The sequence below is a fragment of the Pagrus major genome, chromosome 14, assembly GCF_040436345.1.
Source record: "Pagrus major chromosome 14, Pma_NU_1.0".
NCBI classification, from domain to species: Eukaryota; Metazoa; Chordata; class Actinopteri; order Spariformes; family Sparidae; genus Pagrus; species Pagrus major.
Window position 1 is genome coordinate 16189724 of NC_133228.1, and position 11302 is coordinate 16201025.

The 11302-nt window shown below is 43.9% G+C and overlaps 1 protein-coding gene across 2 annotated transcripts in view; it reads right to left on the reverse strand.

Annotated features, from left to right (window-relative positions):
• plxna4 (plexin A4) overlaps positions 1-10942 on the reverse strand; it is a 238821-nt gene extending 227879 nt beyond the window's left edge. For both annotated transcript variants that reach the window (XM_073480352.1, XM_073480353.1), the window contains exon 1: positions 10490-10942. The gene's annotated coding sequence lies outside the window, so the exon portion shown is untranslated. The remainder of the gene's footprint in view (positions 1-10489) is intronic.
• Between the last annotated feature and the right edge of the window lie 360 nt (positions 10943-11302).

Below are 11302 nucleotides of genomic sequence, written 5' to 3' on the forward strand. Positions count from 1 at the left end.
GCTGTTGGAGTCAATTATATTTTTTCTTGTTTGTTTGTTTTGTGAAACTAATTATATTAAATGGGTGTGTACGTGTGTGTAGGAGAATGTCTATTCAGCCATAAATCTGAATCACAAGCTTAATGTCAGCGTCATACTTGGTCTGTGATATCCTGGGGCACAAAGAGGCATCTGAGAGGAGGAGGAGGGAAGAGAGGTCTAGTGGGACAAGGGCCGTGATTAAATGATTCACAGACTCATAAATCCACTCCGTCATCATTCTGGAAGAGGCTACACACTCATTCACACTTTCTAGCACTTACACACATGCACGTACAGATTAAAAACCACATCACCACAGGAACAAAACCCCTACTGCTACACTAACATCATACTGCCTATGACAGAAGCATGGCAGAACTTGTTTCCTACTTGTTTGCTGCAAATGCACAGACTTAACATTAGAAACTTGAGTAGTGTTGCAAAACAGGTTTGTTTTAAGACTGCTGCCATTGGCTGTTGGATATGGTGGGTGGGCTAATCCAGGCAAAAATAGAGCTGTCAGCAAGTGAGGGAGTCGTTAGTTTTGCGACAGAGTTGGTCTGTAACTAACGATTATATTTCATATTCAGTATCTGTATAATCTGCTGATTCTTAATCCCAAAGACTCTTCATTTACTGTCATAAATGACAGAGAAAAGCAGCAAATCCTTACATTTAAGAAGCTGGAACCACTAAATGTTTGACACGTTTGCTTAAAAAATGACTGAAAATATTAATCCGTTATCAAAATTGTTGACAATAAATGTTATTTTGATCGACTACTCAATTAATCAACCTAAAATTGTTGCAGGTTTTGTGGTTTACTTGTGCCCTCATCCATCTTAAAAGCAACCACCAACTGCTTTATAAAGCACAAAAACATTATTCACATGTTAACAACTTACAACTGTTCACAACACCAGTACGACTGTATTGAGTTTAAAAACAGTGAGCACTCTATAAAACACCACATCCATTAAATTTGGGTTTAAGTATATTGACCGTAAGACTTTGGCTCATTAGAGGCACCCATATAAAGAGGCACTAAAGTATTATTCAGGCCAAGTTGGACGTATTGGAGCTTTCAGAGGTATCTGAATTTCCCAGTTGCAATCGTGACCTTTATGTTGATGTGAATGCTATTTACAAGACGGAAACTCATTGGGACCGAGGCTGAACAGTTCTGCAGACGTATGCCCTCATATGTATCGAACAGCCGATGTAAAATTGGTTGTGTAGAAACAAGTTCTGCTAGGTTTCACACCATTTAAATTAAAGAGAAATGGACAAAACACTGTGTTTTCAGCAAGGCATTTCGGTCATACAGGCAGAAAACTGTAGCACAGAGAGATTACTTAAATTTGTAAAGTCTGAGACATTTAAAAGGTGCGCACATATTCTAGGTGCTTCTATAGTAGTAATAGCGATGAATTTATAGAAGCCAATTATTCAGTGTCAATTTAAGAGCATAAAAAAGACATTTAATTGCCTTAAAAAATTATGCCACTGACAGTTTGACATCAACACTATGAATGTAAACTCTTAATTTACAAGAAAAACATCCTTGAGCACCAGCTGGAAGTATTTGTTTGAGTTTGGGAAAACTGAGTTCAGGCAGATTTATGCTCTATTACATGCATTTCCACAGCCCCTCCTTCCCTCCCCACTGTTTGTCTCCCCTCAAACTTTCCCTCTCCCTTTAACTCCATCCCTCAAAGCCTATGGCGTAAACACATCAGACAAGCTTTCTAGCCAGCCGTCGTTCACAGTGGTGAGTGAGAGGATGCAAATTGTTATCCAGCGTTTTACTCCTCCTCTTACTCACTCTCTCTCTGCCTCCTTCTCCTCCTCCCTTGCTCTCGTCTCTCCACAGTTGGTCATGGCCGTTTTTATACTTTGATTTTCTGCGAGCTTTACCTCATCGCATTGCTTTTCCCAGAGACATGGAGAAAAACCTCTTACACACACAGACTTACACGTGGACAAACACACACATACACACCACATAACTATCTGGTTGCCAGATTTGCCGGCGGGCCCAGAACAACCCAATCAAAGTTCAGCTGGAAGGACTGCCATGACAATGCAGAACGGATGGACACAAAGAGAGGGGAGGGTGGAGGGAGGCATGAAAACCTCTGTCAGAACTTGTGCTGTCTCCACTGTTATATGTGCAGACTCAGAGAGAGAAAGAGGATGGTCTTTTTGTGAGCCAACAGAGGAAAAAATAAAAGTCAGGGGGAGGATGCTTGATGCAATACAACAAAGTGGCTCACCTTTCCTCTTCTAGTCTGTCAGCTGGGGATTGGAGTAGTGCTGATGTCTACAGCAACTCCCAGTGCTGTGTGTAGGAGGTGGCAGAAGGAGATGTGTACTCAGTACAGAAAGGCTTAGTTACATCAGTCAACAACTTTGTCCATATAGAAACTACTGGACATCTTGCAAAGTTTTTTATTTCTTCCTTTTTTTATGAAAACTCCACTTTTTTATATCTTTGCCCATTATATGGTGCTGAAATGTTTAGTTGACCAGCACAAAATTATTCAGCAACTATTTTGATGATTAAAATAGTCCTTGGGACCCCTGTCCTGCCTTGGGACAGATATTTTCCTCTATTTACCAACCCATATTAAAGTCCAAAAAATTTCCCCCCAAAGCATTTCCAAACAGAATTACCAGAGATCACTTTCCATTTTCCTCAGAGTAACAACTGCCTACAATGCAAGGAGAAAACATGGGCTTATTCAGTCATTTAGTCTATAATGGAGACGTGAAGCAGACAGAAATGGTGCCAGGCTGCCAGCCTGTTTGGACCGCTAGTAAGCTTTCATTGTCCTGGTATGATTTCGAGCCCAATGGCAAATAAAAGTGGAAGCGAAGTTTATAGGGAACCAATCCAAACAACGATGGTGTCATTATTTTATAGCCGTTACACTGTGCAATCAACATTTACTTCATAATGATAGGTTAAAATAAAAAATGGGGCCATTGCCAGTTTAACTATATGATTAATCAGAAAAATAACTGCTTGTTCCAGCCCTCTGGTGCACTCTGCCCAGAGATCTGAGACAAAATGGGAATAAAAACTGTTGCACAGGGTAGTAAAAGCACCAAATAAACATCAAACTTCAAAACACATCAGTCAAATTAAGACGACCTGCCGTGTGGTGGAGCACCTGACAATTCAGACAGACAATCTAACAGTCATGGTAATCAGTGCTGAGAATGTCAACACGTATTGGTGCCTTTCTCTCACTGTAGATAAAAAATGTTAATAGTGAATCTTCTGAGTCCACTTGCTGTCATATGAAAGGTCAAAAGTCCATCACAGTATCAACTCATCCTGTCTCTTTAGTGCCTCCTGCTATTTCTCAAGGCAAGCACAGCAGTGAGGACAGTTTCTGTGGAGGGGTTCTCAGTTGACAAATCATGTTGCCATAGGAACACTGTCAGTTGCGTGGGTGGCAGGTAAGGATGGTGTGTGTCACTATAGTGGGAAGATTTAATAGGTCCTCCCTACGCTGAGCAGGAATACAAGCTTGTGGTGGCAAAGAGCTTTCAGTTTATGTGATTCTCGGTACCAAGAACCTTCACAACAGAGGAGGGAGTGAGACAGGACGACACAAATCAAACATATGTGGGATGATATCATGTGAGTACCAACATCATGCAGAGTCACCAGTTTGGGGAGAGACCGAGAGGTTTTGTGAGGTACATGGCAAAACTTTCACGTCCCAGTGCAGTCACCCTTTTCCATCCAAGTTTAATCACCGCAATCAAAAATCAATACCCATAAGTGATGAAAGTCCGAGGCGTCAACAGAATAACAAATGAAACGCGTTTTCATTCCAGGAGAGCAACAAATTTCTCCCCAGCACTTGGCGAGAGTTAGGCCCCTGGCTAAGAGTCAATCACTGCATTCGCACAGACACAAGCCATTCCAAATCCCATCAACAGAAGAAAAAAAAATACTCAAAAAAAGGCAAAATCCCAAACTCAAAAGGGAGTCGCACACAGAGAGAAGAATAACACGAAAACCCAGTGTAAGCCTTGTTAAATCTCTCTCTGTAACATCCCCAACATTATGCTGCTAGACTAGGATATATCCTGAGGGGAGGGGGGAGACAGGAGAAGGTGGGGTGATGCGGGGAGGGTATTACAGTAAAGCAGATCCTCCCCCAATTCCACTTCCTTCTGGCTATAACGCAGCAGGGGTCCTCCATGAGCCCGCTGTTTCACAATTACTGTGGTAACACTGCATACTGATGCCCCCTGACACCACTGACACTCAGGGCCAGACAGGAAGTGAGAGAGAGAGGGTGTGTGGGGGTGACACAAGAGTGGTGAGACATATCATTAACTTTAAATCCTCTGGTCATCCCAGCAGAGGCTCCCTCCTGCTAGGAAACAATCTTACACAGAAAAACATAGTAATCAAACATAGTAATCACATCCGCAGTATATTTCACAGTCAATACTACTCAATAGGGTCATTCCTACCGGGGTCTTGTCAATCATAGCTGCACTTAACTTCAGTAAGGAGAAACTATTTTCAATAACAGCAACAATACAGTCATTTTGCATGGCAATTTGACTGTATTATTGTTAACTGCAGCTACCAAAACCTTTTAAAGTAATGCTAGTGTCCTTTTCTTATTATTTCTAAGTGGTGGTGCTTTGAGTGTTCACAAAAGTCAGTGACCTCTTTTAGCACCAAGCATCAACCCTCTATTCAAGTCGAAACAAGTGAAACTTTTCTGTGACACGGTACTCATCAATGTCAACACAGGTCTCCTAAAACCAATGAGGTTAAAGCCAGGTGGGACCAGGGTGGGGTGTCAAGAGCACACATACTACTGTCAACAAACTGACGGTAACCCTCCAATACGATTACATATTGATGGCACTGCAGGGCCCACATGCTTGAGCTGTGGACTGAGTCATATCAATATTCTAGTACAACACAATAGTGGTAGAATTGCACGCTTGGTTTGTTCTACAGTCTCACTTAAAGTCAACCCTCCTATTGAAAGAATAGGGTGATGAAAAAAGGCTCAAATGTTGCAGGAAGTGCCTGCCTGGGGACTAAATAGCACGCCATAAAAAAAAAAAAACAGTTCACATGTTTGTCGTAGGTTACATGATAAATACTGAAAAGCCCTGAAGTATTGTCTGATATGGATTATTAAAACGTGTGCGCATGCATGCATGCTTACTTAAGCATGCGTGCCCATGCTTCTTTGCGACAGACAGGATGAAAACAGAATTAGGGGCCTAATCCTCGCGTGGACTTAAGGCGCCGGCGCGGGAGCGAATGAGGGAGAGCGAGAGGGGGAAAAAAATGCCCTAAGACCATCTGCAATTTTCTCATCATTTCATGCATCTGAAACAAAACTAATTTACTGGTTGTCATGCTCGGCTTGGCACACGCTGAAACGTAAGAGCCAATATGCGCAGCGTGTCACCTGCCGCTGCATCAAAGAGAGCTGTTTATATATCAGACTCACGGCTCCATATGAATCATAGAGACCTAGGAGAAACGCCTAATATGGTCTTATCAAAAGGAGCAGTCTGGCAGACCCACTGGTACATTGGTGCCTTTCCCGTCTCCCTGATTCCCATCTAAAACAGCGACATCCCCATGTCCCCTTCTCACTTTATATCCTGCCTCATAGGTCATCCCAATGTCACAGCGAATCGCAACACACAAACACACACACAGAGATAAAGTTATGTACTTGGCAGCTTAGAGTGAGGCAGAAAGATATGGGATGAGAGAGCTGGAGGCAGAAACAGTCAGAGAAGGAGAGAGAGAGAAGGATTGAGAAAAAAGATGAAAGAAAGCATGAGAGGAGGCTGGAGGGAGAAAATAAAAATTGTCTGACTGTGATATAGTAGCATGTACATGTATTGGGCCCCATTATAAAGGCACGTGACAGCTTAATAGGACTCTGGCTGCCACAAAGAAAAAAGAAGTTCTGAACAGCAGGGTATGCACGCACATACACACACATATATACATATATCTTCTCTGGAGGCGTCACACATATGCTGAGTAAACTATTCAGAGGAGAACAAAGGTGCTCATTAAATTGAATGCTGTGACGTGTATTGATTTCTCCCCATAGAATTTCACAACGCCTATTGTTTGGAGATCCTCACTTCAGATCTTGCCGTCATTGCCGTGGCAAACATCAATATGCAGCTCTGTGGCGCATTACCAAAGGGTTAATTACATACTTGTAAGCAATTACTCTCTTAATGTACCATAGAATCCTCCCCCTAAATTGGAATTTAGATCAAAACCATCAAGCCGTCAGTCAGTGATATAATCTTTTTAATGCAGTGTCAAATGAAATGTAATGGACTTTGAATCTTGCATGTACATCACGTACTGGGTTTGAAGCCTACTTTAAGGTCAAGTCTATGCAGACAAGATAACAAAGACAGAGGTTTATTATGGCAAGTAGGGGTCTAAGACAGCTTTAATTGAATTAATAATTCAAAATGTATCGCCAGTTTTGCTTCAGCTCTCATCCTAAACAAAAAAATGTTTTTATGGCTTTCCAAACAAATTGACTCACTCTACATTTATCCGTGGAGCTGCAGCCATTGTTTAAGAATCATGTGTCCAACTGTCCTAAAATATGGGAGACAGATTATGGTGGGAAGAACAGTTGGTGACACAGAAATACAATTTGCAATCTTCTCTGTAGTGTTTGGTGGCATGGGAGAGGAATTGGACACTGGCCTGCGTCTGGTAGTCCTGTCACAGCCCAGAGGGGTTTAAGTGTGTGTGTGTGAGTGTGTGAGAGTGTGTGTGTGTGTGTGTGTGTGTGTGTGTGTGTGTGTGTGTGTGTGTGTGTGTGTGTGTGTGTGTGTGTGTGCGTGTGAGTGTGTGAGTGAGAGAGAGGGAAAAAGAGAGAGACATCAAGCAGGAAAGAGAGCAACAGAAAGGGAATGAGAACAAACAGAGAGCTCCATTCAGGTCCAATCCACAGACACATCATTCAGTCTGACATGACGATACATCTCTGTGACCAGAGGATTCGTATAGGGCCTCAACAGGCCAGTCACAGATGCATCATTCACACCCACATGCAGACACACAAGCACACTTCTTGCTGAGTCTTTCCTACACTGCTACCAGGCATTTATATCACAATGGAGAATCTTTCTAAGATTCCCCATTCATACTCATTCATGGTATCGCCCTTGACATGAACACATTGCAAAGATTTTCTATGGAGCTTATTCATGAAGTGCACTGCCCCCAAAATGTAATGAATGTCTTTACTGCCAAGGTTGGAGTGAGAGTTTATCCATTAGCGAGCCATAATATTGACAGGGCCGTGCTCTGCGGGTCCAAACTACAGCCTTGTAGCCGTAACATTGGCCGACAGACAAGGGGTAGTATGTCAATGTGAGGTGCTTACAGGCCGATAAAGGCTGCTGTTCCAATTCCTATAGGCAGGCTTTGATGGACAGCATGCAGGGAGAGAGGCAGAGAGGCAGGGAGAATCGTGAGGGAGGGAGACGGAGTAGTGCCAAGTGCTCTCACAGCCTTTAAGAGTTCAGAACTGAGCTGGAATCTGGTGAAAGGACAACCAGGCAAGACACAGATGAGATTAGATTATCAAACTGCGCAGGGACTAAATGTACCTCTCTTGAGACATTGGCAGCAGCAGAACACGCACACAAAAACAAAAAAAGTAAACACGTCCTCTAAGAGGACAAACTGGAATGACTTGTGATAAACATTAACACTGAAAAACAGACGCAGACACAGTCCAGCTAGCTTGTCAGGCAACATCACAGTGTCACAGACAAGCAGAGGAACTTCACCCTGTGAGTGAGCTTCTTTCCTTTACCTCACACAATTAAACCATCCACCAGCAGTATCTGACATGTGTAGCCATCAGAGTGAATTGGATGCCACTGCAGATTCTCTCAACAAAAGAAAAGCATGAAATCGAATAAAATTAAAATGACTCCTCCCCAAAGCACATCTAAACATGTCTAAATGCTTTAAAATCTATCTTATATGGAGAGATGTTTTTAACATTTTTCAAAGTAAAATCTGTTAGACATGTGGATCCTTTGATTTATAATCCAATAAGCACAGCATGCATAATGTTACTGTGCTGTTGAAACAAAAACCATAATTGATGTCAACACAACCCTGGTATATGGGATCAATCTATCCACTGCACCAGCCTGTGAAGCCACACTGCCCCTCATGGTTTCTCCAGGATACAGCCTCGTCCCTTCAGCCACGCTCTGTTTAGTTGAGTGTTCACTAATCACAAACATGTAAGCCTTCTGTTGAGACTGTTAGACAAAAATAAACCCACATGACTCAAAATGTATCATCACACTGCTTGGAAGATATCTGCACAAAACCAACAACACAATGGCGTACATTAAGTAGAGTTTGGGGGGGCGACACTGAATTGATGCATTGAGTGTGGAGTGCAGGTGGAGAGAGGGAGGGAGAAAGCAGCAGAGGGGCTCAGTGTACTCAGTGTGACTGCTGTACTGGGGATCTGCATTTTGCATATAGGCTGGAGCAGCTGCTTTCTGTGCATGAGGTGCAAGACAGGGTGGGAGGAAGGGGGTTGAGGAAGGAGGGAGCAAGAGGCAGAGAGGCAGAGTAAACTCACATTTTGAAAGCAGGGATGTACATCACATTACATGGTTGAGACCACAGCGTGTGCAGAGGAGCCTGCACTGTCACTTCCCTTTACTTAAATGCCTAGAAATCAGCTCCGACTCCAACAAACAGTCCCATTCAAGTATAGATGACACCGATGCCAGGAAATGACACACAGATACGCTGTGCCAAAGGAGATGATTAACCCCGGCTAGGCAAAAACCAATGTAGTAAGATAGTATACGGAAGTATAGATACTGTATACGGAACAAAAGCATCCTTTAAAGACAAGTAAGTGTTACCGGTAATGCTATCCTAAACATTTAGCATTGAGGAAAAATTACTCATCATTCCACATCGTCTCTCGGCATACTCCATGTGGCATGACTCCAACACAGTGAAAAGTGCAGCGCTCAAGAGGACGGTGATCTATGTGAATGTTATCCATCCAAAAACCTCACAAAAATTAGTTTTGCTATAATTTGGCAGTGTTGTAAATTCCAGCCAATCTTGAATTATTTAAATTTGTGCTCAGCATGTCACTCAGTATTGTGAAACCAACATTACACAGGCAATAACACTTAAATTGACACACATTTGGCTCTCTTGTCCTCTCCATCATTCAGATTTTTTTCAACCATTTGTAAAAAAGAATGAGTTTAATCTTAAAAAATAAAAAAAATAACACATAGCATGTGACCCTAAAGGATACTTCAGAAATCTCATGACTCAAGATAAAGTCACATTAAACTCAGCAGCCTCCTGTATACCACAGAGAGCAAATCCTTGCAGAGATACTGAGCTATAGACAGCGTTTCTGTTAACTTGAGTATCCCTAAAGTCAAGTCCTGCGGTCAAGTTCATAGTCTCTGAGAGGACACTGGAGAATCCCGGCGATCCTGGAAGCCACACGGGGAGAAACGCGCGTGTTACGGTTCATTTTGCATCACGCAGCGCAAGATACAGTTGGCACAGCTACTCTTAATATTATAAATGCGCGGCTGCATTGAGTTCTTATGGTCCTACACTGGCTGCAACGAGATGCTAAAAAGGCAGAAATGCCTAATAATTTAGAGGGAGTGTGCAAGTCGTTTAAAAATGTTCTCCCTTTAACAGTTTCAGGCTACATAAAATCCAAAGTGGATCCCTGCAGATGCAGGACATGCTGGATTAAAGAACTTTTCAAAAAGAACCACGCTTGTGGTTTGTTTTCCCATTATCCTTTTAATTTTTAACATGTCACGGGATTACAGTTACGCATCCTGACAAAACCATGTGTAGTAGAATATCTGATAGTTTTGTCAATTTCCCAATTACCGTCCAAGGGTCTGCCGCCAAGTGCTACAGCCCTACGCGCTGGGTTTATCCCCGAAGGCACTGCGTAAATCCGACGCGGAATCCCCGACAAATCTTCCAGTTTTTAACCTTCAGAGTTTACCGCTGTAAGAGGAACGAGCACAATTTGGGCATGCTGCAGCTCTCTGTGGTTTACAGTGGATGAAGGGCATGGCTGGAATGAAGCCCCAAACGGAGGGAATCCAGTTAATATAAAGGTTCCAAGTTGAGAGAAATAGCAGGTCGTTACATTTCTCTGGTTATCCGATCCAAATGGGCTGGTTCGGTATGAAACCCGCCCGATCGCCGGGGTGCGCAGAACGGGCTTGGCGCAGCTAGAACAGGTGCAACACGCCTCCGTCACCTGGCTGGTGCAGTGACAACCTCACACCCATAAACCTGGCTATAATGGCACCAAGGCACCCTAAAAAAACAGTCCTGGTTGAGGAGACTAACACCGTGACAAGCCTCTTTCCTTACCTGTAATCTATGCAGATATCACTTCACAGCCGCATCGACACTGCGGATAAGAGGCACGTCCAGAGCAATCCCCAACTCCTTTTACTCCCCCCAAAAATGAGAAATGCTCAGAATAATGTAAAATCCCGATCAAAACGACGAGTCCACTTTAAATCCCCGGTGGAGGTGTAGACAGAAGGCGATTCCTGCACGGGAAAAAGAAACAGCAGCGGACTTCCAGCAGCATCCCCGATCAGCAGGACTCTACTACGCCGCTCTGAGCTCTCTGAGACCCGGGAGCTGCACCTCCCATCCCCCGGCGAGGACGCACTTGGTATGCCGTTGGAAAAGCCGCTGCGCCGCACGGGATACCGCAGGAGGCTGTACTTGTGTGCGTGTGTGTGCGTGTAAGTGTGTGTGTGTGCGTGCAGAGAGCGTGTGTGTATCGATGTGACTCAGTGCGGTGCTCCTGCTCAACTGAGGTGCTGAGGGTGCTGCAGCGGAGTGCGAAGGGAAGAGAGAGGGAGTGCGGGAGGGACGAGGGGGGGAGCGGGAGAGTGTGTGTGTGAGAGAGAGAGAGAGAGAGAGAGAGAGAGAGAGAGAGAGAGAGAGAGAAGCGCGCTGCCTCGGAGTTTGCAGCTCCTCGGCGGATCTTGAGGCTCGGGAGGGACTGAGTATATGGCGCGTCGGACGTTGCAAAAAGCGACTGTTTTTCCCCCGCTATATTCAACAAAGGCTCCTGACTCTCCCGCAGTAACATCTCGGGTCTGGAGGCAAGTCTCTGACATACCTTGAGCACCGGGCCTACCCAAAACAAACCTTTTATTACCATGA